We start from the raw sequence: 18,046 nt of genomic DNA, 5'->3' as shown, positions 1-18,046 counted from the left end.
CCTTTAATGGACACTCTTATATCCCCGAACGATTTGAGCAAAGTTCCTCCTATTTATAGTAGGAACAGCCAGTAGTTACCTTAGAGACACCTCCCACTATCCTCCACGTTCTCAAAAGAAAAAGATAGTGGAATTGCCAAGAAATAAATGTCCGGCTGTTATTTGCTCAAAGAGGAAAATAGTTTCCTCAAGCTAAAAATAGCATAGGAATTAAAAACACAAGTTCCTAAATAATAAGAGATCTCATCTAAAGAAAGAATAAGTCTTTAGGCTATTTTTAGATAATCTAAAAATAGTTTAGCCAATTAACTTACTAATTAATTTAAGCAACAAATTTATGATTTAACCGTTTACATCAACTAAAAACAGAATAATAAAATAACTGCAATTTTCCAGTCGATGTTTTTCTCCAGACCTACTACATAAGAACAACGTACTGTCTCCAGCTTCAACTTCTGTTAGATTGTTTATTTTGGGAACAGTAGACTGTACATCTACTTTCAACATTATAGCACTTATCTAACTTCTTGGATCTTTAAGACATGTACAACCTCCACGAATCAAGTCCTAGGCTTCATCAATGATTTCAACAAAATCGGATATATACCTACAAAACAATCTCTAAAATATGTTTGTTTACTTTAAAAGTGAAGTCTTCATCAAAACCTTAAGAGCCAACACATATGACAATAGTTCTCGATTCGAACCATTTCAACACAATAATTTATACCAAATAGTGTTGTGTGCCAAGTTTCGTGCGAAAGATACCAAGTTTGAACAACTTTATGTGAGAAAGTTCCAAAAAAGCTAAAAAAAAATTTAAAGAAACAACTTAGCACGTAATTTCAAGCATATAACTATTGTTTTCGATTAAAACCAAGTGTGAAAAAAATATGAAAAAACATTAAAAACAAGCCTTAGAAAGTATTTTCAAGTACATGACTATTGTTTTCGAATATAACCATGTCAACACAATAGTATAAACTAAATAGTGTTGGGTGCCATGTTTCGTGCAAAACAAGGCAAGTTTTAACAACTTTATGCAAGAAATTGCTAAAAAAGCTAAAAAAAACTTTAAAAAAACAACTTAGTACGTATTTCAAGCATATGACCATTGTTTTCCATTCTAACCATTTCAACACAATAATTTTTACCAAATAATGTGTTGCGGTTGGTTTCGTGTGAAACAAACAAAGTTTGAACCACTTTATGCATGAAAGTGCCAAAAAAATATAAAAAACATTAAAAACGCAAATTAGTACGTAATTTCAAGTACATGACTATTGTTTTCGAGTATAACCATGTCAACATAATAATATAAACTGAATAGTGTTGAGTGCCATGCTTCGTGCAAAACAAGGCAAGTTTGAACAACTTTATCCAAGAAAGTGCTAAAAAAGCTAAAAAAAAACTTTAAACAAACAACTTAGCACGTAATTTCAAGCATATGACAATTGTTATTGATTCTAACCATTTCAACACAATAACTTATACTAAATAGTGTTGTGCGATTGGTTTCGTGTGAAACAAACAAAGTTTGAACCACTTTATGCGAGAAAGTGCCTAAAAAATATAAAAAACATTAAAAACACAACTTAGCACCTAATTTCAAGTACATGACTATTGTTTTCGAGTCTAACGATTTCAACACAATAATATAAACCTAATAGTGTTTGGTGCCATGTTTTGTTCAAAACAAACCAAGTTTGAACAACTTTATGCAAGAAAGTGCTAAAAAAGCTAAAAAAAACATTAAAGAAATAACATAGCACGTAATTTCAAGCATATAACTATTGTTTTCAATTCAAAATATTTCAACAAAATAATTTATAACAAATAGTTTTATGTTTTAGGTTTCGTGCGAAACAAACCAAGTTTGAACCACTTTATGCGAGAAAGTGCCCAAAAATATAAAAAAGATTAAAAACAAAACCTAGCAAGTATTTTCAAGTACATTACTATTGTTTTCCAGTATAACATTGTCAACACAATAATATAAACTAAATAGTGTTGGGTGCCATATTTCGTGCAAAAGAAAGCAAGTTTGAACAACTTTATGCAAGAAAGTGCTAAAAAAGCTAAAAAAAACTTCAAAAAGCAACTTAGCACGTAATTTCAAGAATATGACAACAGATCTCGATTCAAACCATTTAAACACAATAATTTATACCAAATGGTTTAATGTGCTAGGTTTCGTGCGAAACAAACCAAGTTTGAACCACTTTATGCGAGAAAGTGCCAAAAAAATATTAAAAACATTAAAAACACAACTTAGCAAGTATTTTCAAGTACATGACTATTGTTTTCGAGTATAACCATGTCAACACAATAATATAAACTGAATAGTGTTGGGTGTCATGTTTCGTGCAAAACAAGGCAAGTTTGAACAACTTTATCCAAGAAAGTGCTAAAAAAGCTAAAAAAACTTAAAAAAACAACTTAGTACGTAATTTCAAGCATATGACTATTGTTTTCCATTCTAACCACTTCAACACAATAATTTATACCAATAGTGTTGTGCGGTTGGTTTCGTGTGAAACAAACAAAGTTTGAACCACTTTATGCGAGAAAGTGCCAAAAAAATATAAAAAACATTAAAAACGCAACTTAGCACGTAATTTCAAGTACATGACTATTGATTTCGAGTCTAACCATTTCAACTTAATAATATAAACTAAATAGTGTAGGGTGCCATTGTTTCGTGGAAAACAAACCAAGTTTGAACAACTTCATGCGAGAATGTGCTAAAAAAGCTAAAAAAAACTTTAAAAAAACAACTTAGCACGTAATTTCAAGCATATAACTATTGTTTCCGATTCAAACCATTTCAACACAATAACTTTTACCAAATAGTTTTATGTTTTAAGTTTCATGCGAAACAAACCAAGTTTGAATAACTTTATGCGAAAAGATACCAAAACAATATAAAGAACATTAAAAACACAACTTACCAAGCATTTTCAAGTACATGATTATTGTTTTTGAGTATAACCACGTCAACACAATAATATAAACTGAATAGTGTTGCGTGACATGTTTCGTGCAAAAAAAGCTAAAACAAACATTAAAAATGCAACTTAGCACGTATTTTCAAGCATATCACAATAATTTATACCAAATAGTGTTGTGTGCTAGGTTTCGTGCGAAACAAACCAAGTTTGAACAACTTTATGCGAGAAAGTGCCAAAAAAATATAAAAAAACATTAAAAACGCAACTTAGCATGTAATTTCAAGTACATGACTATTGTTTTCGAGTCTAACCATTTCAACACAATAATATATACTAAATAGCGTTGGGTGCCTTGTTTCGTGCAAAACAAACCAAGTTTTAATAACTTTATGCGACAAAGTGCTAAAAAAGATAAAAAAAAAACTATAGAATAGAAACTTCACACGTTATTTCAAGCTTATGACTATAGTTCTCGATTCGAACCATTTCAACACAATAATTTATACCTAATAGTGTTGTGTGCCATGTTTCGTGCGAAACAAACCAAGTTTTGAACCACTTTATGCGAGAAAGTGCCAAAAAAATAAAAAATACATTAAAAACGCAATATAGTACATAATTTCAAGTACATGACTATTGTTTTCGAGTCTAAGCATTTCAACACAATAAAATAAACTAAATAGTGTTGGTGCCATGTTTCGTAGAATACAAACCATGTTTAACAACTTTATGCGAGAAAGTGCTAAAAAAGCAAAAAAAACTTAAAAAAAGAAACTTAGCACATAATTTCAAGCATATTATTGTTTTCGATTCCAACCATTTCAACACAATAATTTATACCAAATTGTGTCGTGTGGTAGGTTTCGTGCGAAAAAAACCAAGTTTGAACCACTTTATGCGAGTTAGTGCCCAAAAAATATAAAAAACATTAAAAACACAACTTAGCAAGTATTTTCATGTACATGACTATTTTTTTTTAGTATAACCATGTCAAGAAATTAACATAAACTGAATAGTGTTGGGTGCCATGTTTCATGCAAAACAAACCAAGTTTGATTAACTTTGTGCAAGAAATGTTAAAAACGCAAATAAAAACTTTAAAAAGCAACTTAGCACGTAATTTCAATCATATGACAATAGTTCTCGTTATGAACCATTACAACACAATAATTTATACCAAATAGTGTTGTGTGCCAAGTTTCATGCGAAACAAACCAAGTTTGAAGCACTTTATGCGAGAAAGAGCCAAAAATGTATAAAAAACATTAAAAACGTAAGTTAGCATGTAATTTCAAGTACATGACTATTATTTTCTAGTCTAGCCATTTCAATACAATAATATAAACTAAATAGCGTTGGGTGCCATGTTTCGTGCAAAACAAACCAAATTTGAACAACTTTATGCGAGAAAGTGCTAAAAAAGCTAAAAAAAAAACTTTTAAGAATCAACTTAGCACGTAATTTCAAGCATATAACTATTGTTTTTGATTCAAACCATTTCAACACAACAATTTACACCAAATAGTTTTATGTGCTAGGTTTCGTGCGAAAAAAACAAAGTTTAAACCACTTTATGCGAGAAAGTGCCAAAAAAATATAAAAAAACATTAAAAACGCAACTTAGCACAAAATTTCAAGTGCATGACTATTGTTTTTGAGTCTAACCATTTCAACACAATAATATAAACTAAATAGTTTAGGGTGCCATATTTCGTGCAAAAATAATCCAAATTTGAACAACTTTATGCGAAAAAGTGCTAAAAAAGCTAAAAAAAAACTATAAAAAAGAAACTTAGCACGTAATTTTAAGCATATGACTGTTGTTTTCAATTCAAACCCTTTCCACACAATGATACATACCTAATAGTGTTGTATGCCTTGTTTGATGCCAAAACAAACCATGTTTGAACAACTTTATGCGAGAAAGTGCTTAAACTGCTAAAAAAACTTTAAAGAAACAACTTAGCACGTAATTTCAAGCATAAAACTATTGTTTTCGATTCAAACCATTTCCACACAATAATTTATACCAAATAGTGTTGTGTGCTAGGTTTCGTGCGAAACAAACCAAGTTTGAACAACTTTATGCGAGAAAGTGCCAAAAAAATATAAAAAAACATTAAAAACGCAACTTAGCATGTAATTTCAAGTACATGACTATTGTTTTCGATTCTAATCATTACAACTCAATAATATAATCTAAATAGTGTTGGTGCCATATTTCGTGAAAAACGAACTAAGTATGAACAATTTTATGCAAAAAGTGCTAAAAAAGCTAAAAAAAACTTTAAAAAAGCAACATAGCACGTAATTTCAAGCATATGACAATAGTTCTCGATTCGAACCATTTCAACACAATAATTTATACAAAATAGTGTTGTATGCTAAGTTTCGTCTGAAACAAACCAAGTTTGTACCACTTTATGCGAGAAAGTGCCAAAAAAATATTGAAAACATTAAAAACACAACTTAGCAAGTATTTTCAAGTACATGACTATTGTTTTCGAGTATAACCATGTCGACACAAAAATATAAACTGAATAGTGTTGGGTGCCCTGCTTCGTGCAAAACATGACAAGTTTGAACAACTTTATGAAAGAAAGTGCTAAAAAAGCTATATAAAAAACTTTTGAAAAGCAACTTAGCACGTAATTTCAAGCATATGATAATAGTTCTCGATTCGAACCAATACAACACAATAATTTATACCAAATAGTGTTCTGTGCCAAGTTTCGTGCAAAACAAACCAAGTTTTAATCACTTTATACGAAAAAGTGACAAAATAATATAAAAAAAAATTAAAAACACCTTAGCAAGTATTTTCAAGTACATGACTATTGTTTTTGAGTATAACCATGTCAAGAGAATACATAAACTGAATATTGTTGGGTGCCATGTTTCGTCCAAAACAAACCAAGTTTGATCAACTTTATGCAAGAAAGTGAAAAAAAAGCTAAAAAAAACTTTAAAAAAGCAACTTAGCACGTAATTTCAAGCATATGACAATAGTTCTTGTTGCGAACCATTACAGCACAATAATTTATACCAAATAGTGTTGTGTGCCAAAAAAATAAAAAAAACATTAAAAGCGCAACTTAGCACGTGATTGCAAGTACATGACTATTGTTTTCGAGTATAACCATGTCAACACAATAACATAAACTGAAGAGTGTAGGGTGCCATGTTTCGTGCAAATAAACCAAGTTTATATAACTTTATGCGATAAACTACTAAAAAAGCACAAAAAAACTTTATAAAAGAAACTTAGCACGTAATTTCAAGCATATGACTATTGTTTTCGATTCGAACCATTTCAAGACAATAATTTATTCCAAATTGTGTTATGTGCTAGGTTTCGTGCGAATCAAACAAAGTTTGAACCACTTTATGCGAGAAAGTGCCAAATAAATATACAAAACATTAAAAACGCAATTTAGCACGTAATTTCAAGTATATGACTATTGTTTTCGAGTCTAACCATTTCAACACACTAAAATAAACTAAATAGTGTTGGATGCCATGTTTCGTGGAATACAAACCATGTTTGAACAACTTTATGCTAGAAAGTGCTAAAAAAGCAAAAAAAACTTTAAAAAAGAATGTGTGGTAGGTTTGGTGCGAAACAAACCAAGTTTTAACCATTTTATGCGAGAAAGTGCCAACAAAATATAAAAAACATTAAAAACACAACTTAGCACGTAATTTCAACCACATGACTATTGTTTTCGAGTATAACCATGTCAAGACAATCACATAAACTTAATATTGTTGGGTGCCATGTTTCGTTCAAAGCAAACCAAGTTTGACCAATTTTATGAAAGAAAATGCTAAAAAAGCTAAAAAAAACTTTAAAATAGCAACTTAGCACGTAATTGCAAGCATATGACTATTGTTTTCGACTCTAACCATTTCAACACTATAATTTATACCAAATAGTGTTGTGTGCTAGGTTTATACGAGAAAGTGTTAAAAAAAAATATAAAAAAACATTAAAAATGCAACTTAGCACGTAATTACAAGTACATGACTATTGTTTTCGAGTCTAACCATTTCACCACAATAATATAAACTGAATAGAATTGGGTGCCATGTTTTGTGCAAAACAAACCAAGTTTGAACAACTTTATGCGAGAAAGTGCCAAAAATGCTAAAAAAAACCATTAAACAAGCAACTTAACATGTAATTTCAAGCATATGACTATAGTTCTCGATTCGAACCATTTGAACACAATCACTTATACCAAATAGTGTTGTGTTCAAAATTTCATGCGAAACAAACCAAGTTTGAACCACTTTATGCGAGAAAGTGCCAAAAAAATTTAAAAAACATTAAAAACACAATGTAGCACGTAATTTAAAGTATATGACTATTGTTTTCTAGTCTAACCATTTCAAAACAATAAAATAAACTGAACACTTTTGGGTGCCATGTTTCGTGCAAAACAAATCAAGTTTAAATATCTTTATTCGAGAAAGTGCTAAAAAAGCTAAAAAAAACTTCAAAAAAGCGGCTTAGTACTTAATTTCAAGAATATGACTATAGTTCTCGATTTGAACCATTTGAACACAATTATTTATACATATTAGTGTTGTGTGTCAGGTTTCGTGCGAAATAAACCAAGTTTGAACCACTTTATGCGCGAAAGTGCAAAAAAAAAAATATATATAAAACATTAAAAACGCAACTAAGCATGTAATTTCAAGTACATGACCATTGTTTTTGAGTCTAACCACTTCAACACAATAATATAAATTAAATAGTGTTGGGTGGCATGTTTCGTGCAAAACAAACCAAGTTTGAACCACTTTATGCGAAAAAGTGCTAAAAAAGCTAAAAAAAACATTAAAAAAGCAACTTAGCACGTAATTTCAATCATATGACACTTGTTTTCGATTCTAACCATGTCAACACAATAATTTATTCCAAACAGTATTGTATGCTAGGTTTCGTGCGAAACAAACCAAGTTTGAATCACTTTATGTGAGAATGTGCCAATAAAATATAAAATACAATAAAAACGTAACTTAGCACGTAATGTCAAGTACTTGACTATTGTTTTCGAGTCTAACCATTTCAACACAATAATATAAACTAAATAGTGTTTTGTGCCATGTGTTGTGCAAAATAAATCAAGTTTGAATAACTTTATGAAAGAAAGTGCTAAAAAAGGTAAAAAAAAAACTTTGAAAAAGCAAATTAGCACGTAATTTCAAGCATATGACTATTGTTTTTGATTCTAAACTTTTCAACATAATAATTTATACCAAATAGTGTTATGTGCCAAGTTTCGTGCGAAACAAACCAAGTTTAAACCACTTTATGCTAGCTGGTGCAAAAAAAATATAAAAAACACTAAAAACGCAACTTAACACGTAATTTTAAGTACATGACTATTATTTTCGAGTCTAACCATTTCAACACAATAACATAAACTAAATAGTTTCGGGTGCCACGTTTCGTGCAAAACAAACCAATTTTGAACAACTTCATGCTAGAAAGTGCTGAAAAAGCTAAAAAATACTTTAAAAAAGCAACTTAGCACGTAATTTCCAGCATATGCCTATTGTTTTCAATTCTAACCATTTGAACTCAATAATATATAGCAAATAGTGTTGCGTGTCACGTTTGTTGCAAAACAAACCAAGTTTGAACCAATTTATGCGAGACTGAGCCAATATCATATAAAAAACATTAAAAATGTAACGTAGCACGTAATTTAAAGTACTTCACTATTATTTTCTAATCTATCCATTTCAACACAATAATATAAACTAAATAAACCAAGTTTAAACAACTTTATGAAAGAAAGAGCTAAAAAAGCTAAAATATAATCTTTAAAAAAGCAACTCAGCACATAATTTCAAGCATATGACTATTGTTCTCGATTCGAACCGTTTCAACACAATATTTTATACTAAATAGTGTTGTGTGCCAAGTTTCGTGCGAAACAAACCAAGTTTGAACCACTTTATGCGAGCTAGTGCCAAAAAAATATAAAAAACATTAAAAACGCAACTTAGCACGTAATTTCCAGCACATGACTATTGTTTTCGAGTCTAACCATTTCAACACACTAAAATAAAGTCTATAGTTTTGCGTTCCACGTTTCGTGCAAAAACGAACGAAGCTTGAACAACTTTATTCATGAAAGTGCTAAAAAAGCTAAAAAAAACTTTAAAAAGCAACTTTGCACGTAATTTCCAACATATGACTATTGTTTTCAATTATAACCATTTTAACATAATAATATATACCAAATAGTGTTGTGTGCTTTGTTTGTTGCCAAAGAAACCAAGTTTAAACCACTTTATGTGAGAAAGTGCTAAAAAAGCTAAAAAAACTTTTAAAAAGTAATGTAGCACGAAATTTCAAGGATATGACTATTGTTTTCGATTCTAACCATTTGAACGCAAAAATATATACCAAATAGTGTTGTGTGCCAAGTTTCGAGCAAAACAAACCAAGTTTTAACCATTTTATGCAAGAAAGTGCTAAAAAAGCTAAAAAAACTTTAAAAAAAAACTTAGCACTTAATTTCAAGCATATGACTATTGTTTTTGATTCTAACTATTTCAACACAATAATTTACCTCATAGTGTTGTGTGCTAGGTTTCGTGCGAAACAAACCAACTTTGAACCATTTTATGCAAGAAAATCCCAAAAAAAATATTAAAAAAATAAAAAACGCAACTTAGCACATAATTTCAAGTACAATATTGTTTTCTAATCTAACCATTGCAACGCAATAATATAAACTAAATTGTGTTGGGTGCCATGTTTCATGCGAAAACAAACAATGTTGGAAATACTTTATGAAAGAAAGTAATAAAAAAGCTAAAAAACTTTTAAAATGAAACTTAGCACGTAATTTCAAGTACACGACTATTGTTTTTGAGTCTAACCATTTCAACACAATAATATAAACTAAATAGCGTTGGGTACCATGTTTCGTGCAAAACAAACCAAGTTTGACCAACTTTATGCGAGAAAGTGCTAAAACAGCTAAAAAAAACTGTAAAGAAACAACTTAACAAGTAATTTCAAGATTCTAACTATTGTTTTCGATTCAAACCATTTCAAACATCTGACTATTGTTTTCAATTCTAACCATTTTAACACAATAATATACCAAATAGTGTTATATGCCTCGTTTGTTGCGAAACAAACCAAGTTTAAACCACTTTATGCGAGAAAGTGCTAAAAAAGCAAAAAAAAACATAAAAAAACGCAACTTAGCACGTAATTTCAAGTACATGACTATTGTTTTCGGTCTAACAATTTCAACACAATAATATAAACTAAATAGTGTTGGGTGCCATATTTGGTGCAAAACAAACGAAGTTTGAACACAATAAGTTATATGACTATTGTTTTCGATTCTTACTATTTCAACACAATAAGTTATACCAAATAGTGTTGTGTGCTAGGTTTCGTGCGAAACAGATCACGTTTGAACCACTTTATGCGAGAAAGTGCCAAAAAAATATAAAAGGATTAAAAACGTAACCTAGCACGTAATTTAAAGTACATGACTACTATTTTACAGTCTAACCATTTCCACAAAATAATAGAAACTAAATAGTGTTGGGTGACATTTTTCGTGCAAAACAAAGAATGTTTGAACAACTTTATGCGAGAAAGTGCTAAAAAAGCTAAAAAGAACTTTAAAAAAGCAACTTAGCATGTAATTTCAAGCATATGATAATAGTTTTCGATTCTAACCATTTCAACACAATAATTTATACCAAATAGTGTTGTGTGCCAAGTTTCGTGCGAAACAAACCAACTTTGAACCACTTTATGCGAGATAGTGCCAAAAAAATATAAAAAACATTAAAAACATTTTTCATTTTCAATTTTAGATTGTTCAAAAACATTTTCAAGAGTCCCATTTTCATTTAATCTTAGATGCAAGTTATTCAAACACTTAACACCTACTTTGTTGTTTGGACCCATGGGATAATTTGGACCATCGAGAGGAACACCCAACTTCATAAATATCCAAGTTAACAATCCACCATATCCTAACACATTACCCTTAAAAATACAATCATTCAAGTGACAAATCATCAAAGAGGGAAAATTAATCTTGATGTTATTAGCCATACAATATATTAACGTAGCATCCCTTAAACTAACCTCACTTCTTTTGGATGTGCGAGGCAAAATAAATCGTCTTGCTATATTGTATAACAACTTGTGCATAGGTGACAGCACATTGTGACTAACTTTTCCTCTTTTTTCTTTTATCCCTAAAAACTTCCAAACTACCTTCTCATTTATCCCAGAAAAATTTATTTTTGACCATACAACGTATATATCAAATCCAGTGGAGGGAACACCTAACCATCCTCCTAAAATCAAACTATTAAATTCAATTTTAATCCCCTTAACAACACTAGTACAAACGCCATGGTCAAAAGAAAAATTTGAAACAAACTCACGCATCAAGTTGGGGTACATTGGGTTGCAACAGTGTTCTGCCAAAAAAGATTCCCAAAATTGATTTTTCAAAATGGCGTGAAATTGAGAAAAGAAATTAGATTCATACCATTGTTTGTCTAGCCCGAAACCAACAATCATTTCTTTGGATATCTCCTCAGCACTAACTGGAACAACTTTTGCCCTTTTTGAAGATCATTTCCTTACTGTAGAGTCCCTCTTTCTCTTTTTGCTTTCATGCACTCCAGAGGCAACCAGCGTTTCCTGTTGCTTTCTTGATGAGGACTTAGTTTTGGTAATGAGAGGTGTTGGATGGATGATTTGTAGAGGTTTGGGTTGCTTCATTTTTGGTGTTCGATTCTTAGTTTTCATGGTGATTTGAAGAATTAAGAAAAGGAGAAAGCAAGAATGGAATGATGAAATGCAATTGAAGGCGGTTTTGAAATGCAGTGAGTTGAAGACGGTTTTGAGAGTAAAATTGAATATGAAATGATGGATTTGACGTGAGAGAGTGGCTTTAATAAGTATGAGGTGACGGTTACTTTAATGAATTTTGGTGCTTCATTGTTCTTATTTTGGTATATGGACACAAAAAGTGAAATGGAAACAGACGAGTTTAGTGAAGAACTATGATGATTTAACTCCCGCTATTTTAATGGAAATAGCTGGGTAAATATATATATTAAATATTATGAAATTTTTATGAAGATGAAAAATAAATGGAAATTTTATGCTACTATAATCTGATCAAACCAACCAAGCAATCTTATGAGCATTCAAGTATATACTTTTAAAGGGTGCGTACCTGATCCTCTCAATAATCGATTTTTTAATCAAGATTTTGTGGTTGATCGACCTTTTCAATTTTGATTCTGACTTTAAGGATCACATATGTCACTCACTTCAATGTAGCTTGATCATGCCAAGTTCCAATCTCATTTTTTCATGTTTTTCCCTTGGAAGCAGTTTAGTCATGATATCTGCTATTTGCTCGTTGGTGTTTACATGCTTTAAAATAATATTTTTATTTTCAATATTATCCTTAAGAAAATGATGCCTAATGTGTATGTGTTTTACTCTTGAATGATGCACTAGATCTTTAGATATGCATATGGCACTAGTATTATCACAATAAATAGGAACACATTCAAACTTAATACCAAAATCTCTTAGCTGCTGCTTTATCCAAAGCATTTGGGAACAGCAAGCTGATGCTGCTACGTATTCAGCTTCGGCAGTAGATAATGCAACAGTGTTTTGTTTCTTGGAACTCCATGAAACTAAACATGAGCAAAGAAATTGTACCATACCTGATGTACTTTTTCTATTAACTAGATCACCTGCATAATCTGCATCACTAAAACCTTTCAAATCATAAACATCACTTTTAGGATAAAATAAGGATAAGTTGTCAGTTCCCTTTAGATATCTTAAAATACGTTTTACTGCAGTGAGATGTGATTCTTTAGGATTGGATTGAAATCTAGCACATAAACCAGCACTGAAAGCAATATCGGGTCTACTGTACTAGCAGTTAGATATAATAAAGAGCCAATCATGCCTCTATACATAGTTTGATCAATATTTGTTCCATTTGGGTCTTCATCTAATCTAACATTTGTAGCCATAGGTGTTTGGTTGGTTTTAGCATTATTCAAGCCATATTTCTTGAGAAGTTCTTTTATATATTTTTGTTGGTGAATAAAGATACCATTAACTGTTTTTTTAATTTGTAACCCAAGGAAGAAGTTTAATTCCCCCATCATGCTCATTTCAAATTCAGTGCTCATTAGGTTAGCAAATTCTTTACACAACAGTTCATTGGTGGCTCCAAAGATAATATCATCAACATATATTTGAACAACTAAAATATCCGAACCTCTATTCTTAAAGAATAAGGTTTTGTCAATTTTGCCTCTTACAAAGTCATTTTGAATCAAAAACTTTGACAGTCTTTCATACCATTGCCTAGGAGCTTGTTTTAAGCCATAAAGAGCTTTATCAAGCTTGTAGACATGATCGAGACAAGAGGTATTTTCAAAGCCTGGGGGTTGTTCAACAAAAACTTCTTCATCGAGAAAATCATTTAAGAAAGCACATTTCACATCCATTTGATATAATTTAAAGTTCATGAATGCAGCAAAAGAAATTAAGATTCTTATAGCCTCTAACCTTGCTACTGGAGCAAATGTCTCGGTATAATCAATACCTTCTTGTTGATTGTATCCTTTGACCACGAGCCTTGCTTTGTTTCTAACAATTATTCCATGCTCATCTAGTTTATTCCGAAATACCCATTTCAAACCAATTACCTTTTTGTGTTTCGGTTTGGGTTCCAAGTGCCAAACTTTATTTCTTTCAAATTCATTTAATTCGTCTTGCATGGCCACGATCCATTCGGAATCCTTTAGAGCTTCTTCATGATTCTTGGGCTCGAGTGATGATAGGAACGCAAAGTGTGCACAAAAGTTTCTAACTTGAGATCTAGTTTGTGTTCCTTTATTCAAATCACTTATAATCAAATCAAGAGAATGATAACTTTGATATTTCCAAGGTTTGGGCACGAATTCTCTTGTGGCAACAGTAGTATGTTCTGGTTCATCAGCTTGATCGTCAATCTGTTCAGCTACTGGATTAGCTTGCTCTTATGTGGGAACAACAGGATTGGGAACAGTCTGTTGATTCTGAAGACCCGGCTGTTCCTGATCAAGAACGTTTCTTTCTGCCTCTTCTGGGATCAGCTGTTCACCTGCTGTTCCTTGATCTTGCATTTTCATTTCTTCTTCATCATTCTCTAGATTTGCAAGACCTATCTTAAAATTATTTGTATCCTGTTCACTTGACAAAAAGTTAGTTTCATCGAAAATTATGTGAACGGATTCTTCCACGCTCATTATTCTTTTATTATAAACTCTGTAAGCCTTACTATGTGATGAGTAGCCAAGAAATACTGCTTCATCACTTCTTTCATCAAACTTCCCTATATTTTGTTTTCCATTCACATGAACAAAACATTTGCATCCAAACACACGAAAATAGGAAATATTTGGTTTAACACCTTTAAGCAATTCATAGGGTGTCTTTGAAGTGATTGGTCTTATTAATACACGATTCAAATATAACATGCAGTATTAACAGTTTCGGCTCAAAAATTTCTAGGTAGACCACTAGCAATTAACATGGTTCTAGCCATTTCCTCTAATGTTCTATTTTTCCTTTCTATTACACCATTTTGTTGTGGTGTTCGTGGTGCCGAAAAATTATGACTTAAACCATGTTCATTGCAATAATTCATGAAACTTGAATTTTCGAATTCTCTTCCATGATCTGACCTTATGTGAATAATTTGATTATTGGTAGATTTTTGTATTTTGTTAGCGAAAGAAACAAACTCATCAAAAGCTTCATCTTTACTAACTAAAAATAAAATCCAAGTGAATCTACTGTAATCATCAACAATAACAAACACATATCTTTTGCCACTCCGGCTTTATGTTCTCATAGGTCCACATAGATCCATATGTAATAATTCAAGTGGTTTAGTGGTGGTCACAATGTTCTTTGATTTAAAAGATGACCTCACTTGTTTTCCTTTGGCACAAGGATCACAAATTTCATCCTTATGGAATTTTATAGCTAGTAGTCCTCTAACTAGGTCTTTTGATCTTAATGTATTAATCAATGTATAACTAGCATGACCTAGACGCTTATGCCAAAGAAGTGGGTCGTCTTCTACAACGCTTGAACACGTTAGACTGGTTTTGGGAACAGTGTCCAGGTTCACTACATAAGTGTTCGCTTTTCTGATTCGCTCAAGAACGATGTCTCCTGTGTCATTTCTAGAAATAATGCACATTTCAGAAGTAAAATTCACAGAGTTATCTTTATCGCAAAATTGAGAAATGCTAAGTAAGTTATGTTTCAAATTCTCGACTAAAAATACATTATCGATAGCATGGGAACATGACCTTCCAACTTTTCCTTTGGCGTTTATCTCACCCTTCATATTGTCACCGAAGGTTACTGTTCCCCATCATAGGCTTCAAGTGAGAGAAATTTAGATTTATCACCCGTCATGTGCTTGGAACACCCACTGTCGAGATACCATGAGCTGTTCCCCCTCACTTGGACCTGAAAAAAATTAATGGTTAGTTACAGGAACCCAGACTTTCTTGGGTTCCTTGTCGATTTTGCAAGAATCATTTTTGTTATTCTGAATGTTATCGACATAGTTTCTGTTGGAGACAGTGTACTGTTCCTTTTTGGTGCACTGGTCTTTCAGATGACCAGTTCCTCCACAGAAAGAACATAATCTGTCACTAGGAAGATCAACGTAAGCTTTCTTCTTTTTATTATTCTTAAAGTATTTTAGGCCTTTTGAATTTTTACTTTTGGCATCTTGAATACATTTGGGAGTAATTTTGATTTGTCCTTTTTCTCTTGAATTTAATTCAATCTTATCATCATTGTTACGATTGGATTCTAGATTCAATTTTAAATTTTTAAACTCATTGCACAAATCTTTAGTAGATGCATCATTAAATTCATAATTTGTATTGAGACAACTCAATATTAAGAATAACATTTTCTTTTTTAATACTCTCCATATTTTCCTTTAGAATTATGTTTTGATCCAACAAACCGAAAAATCTATTTTGGACATCATATCTAAAGGTGTTTATATAGGAGACATGGTCTTTGCTTACCTTGAGCTCCTTTTCTAATTGGAGACACTTAACATTACAATTTTCAAGATTGGCTTGTGTCTCCTTTAGCAACTCAATTAATTTATTTTTACTTAAATTGGATGGATGGATAGAAAATGAATTAGAAGTATTTACCTGCTTTTCCTTGCCTTCGTGCGTAGCCATGAGACATAGGTTAGCTGTCTCCTCTTCTTCGGGAACAATAGTTTCATTTTCACTTTCAGTTTCTCCCCATGCAGCAATCATGGCCTTGCGAAAGTCGGTCTTGTTAAAGTTTTCTTTGTTCAACGGTCTTCTTGAATCTCTTGTCTTTCCCTTGTCCTTATCATTCTTCCACATTGGGCATTCCTTGATGAAGTGATTGGTACTTCAACATTTGTGGCATTCAAGATTGATTTTTGTTCTTCTTTCTTTGTTGTTTCTTTGATTTGTATACCTGCTGTTCCTGAAGAACTTCTTGAATTTTCGTACTAGTAAGGCAGCCTCTTCTTCATCGCATTCTGACTCGTCCTGTTCCCCAACTGCCAGGGCCAGTCCCTTGTTCCTGGAACTGTCAGGTGTTCCCAAATGTAATTCATGCGTCATTAGGGAACCAGCCAGCTCCTCTAGATTGAACTTTGTAAAATATTTGGACTCTTGTATAGCAATTACCTTGGCCCTCCAGCGCTCATCTTGAGGAAGGCTCCTAAGGATCTTCCTTGTTCAACGGTGGGAATTATTCTTCCAAGAGAGACAAGTTCGTTTGTTATGTTGGTGAACCTAGTGAACATCTCTTGGATGCTTTCCCTTGGTTCTATAACAAATCTTTCGTATTTAGACATTAACAAATCAATTTTGGAACGTTTGACTTCACTTGTTCCCTCATGGGTAACAGCTAGCCGGTCCCAAATCTGCATGGTAGATTTGCACCCCATTATAGATTGTGTTCATTTGGTCCAAAACCACAGTGAAGCAATTTTATTGCAAGAGCGTTTAATTCCATTTTTTTGAAAATCTTCTTTTTCATATTCGGTTATTGGTTTGGGAACTACTTCATTGTTGGAGTTAGTAATTGTTACCTCAAAATCTCCAATTTCAATGACTCTCCAAACTTGATAGTTTTCTGCCTTGATGAAGATTTCCATCCTATTTTTCCAGTATGTATAGAATTTTCCATCGAACATTGGCGGTCTTTGAGTTGAATACCCTTCTTCCATTCGCTTGTTCATAATTGACATTTTCGGGAACACCAGGATTATGCCCTCAGGGTTTTCTGATCTACTGGGAATAGAGCTCTGATACCAATTATTGATTCAATTAGGAACGGGAACAGCAACAAGACGGGGGGGGTGAATTGTTGTTGTTACTAGTTTAAGCGTTGATGCCCTGTTTTTGCGGAATTGTATAAAATAATAAAGCTTAAACTTAGAGCAAAATAATAAAAGAGAAACACACGATTTTTACGTGGAAACCTTCTGGGCCTAAACACAAGGAAAAACCACGACCCCTTGGGATTTCTAAAAACTCCACTATGTTTAAGGGAGTTAGTTACAATTACAATAAACACCTTACTTCACTCGAAGCGAATCAACTAGGCCAACTCTTCTCTCTCAAAATGCTTTACTCAAAGCAACAAACTTAGCTTCACTAAAAGCTAAACTCCTCAATAACTTCACTCAAAGCTATCTAATTCCCCCCTTAGACTCACCCGAGTCTAATTACAAGTTCTGTCAAAAACCCTTACAAAAGGAATGAAATTCTCTAAAATAAATCAATGAGTTGCACAAGAAAATATTATGAATTAATTGGCAATTTTAAAAGTAAAATATTTTTTGTAGAATTTCCAAAAATAATCGCATGAAAAATAAAAAAGTTTATACGTTTTTAATGCATGCGCTTGGGAACAACCGAGTTCATTAGCTATTTATAAAAAATAAAATCTCTGCAAATAGAAAAATATTCCAATC

Source organism: Amaranthus tricolor, chromosome 15 (genome assembly GCF_026212465.1).
Source record: "Amaranthus tricolor cultivar Red isolate AtriRed21 chromosome 15, ASM2621246v1, whole genome shotgun sequence".
In the NCBI taxonomy this organism is placed as follows: Eukaryota; Viridiplantae; Streptophyta; class Magnoliopsida; order Caryophyllales; family Amaranthaceae; genus Amaranthus; species Amaranthus tricolor.
Note: the sequence above shows the minus strand (reverse complement) of the source record.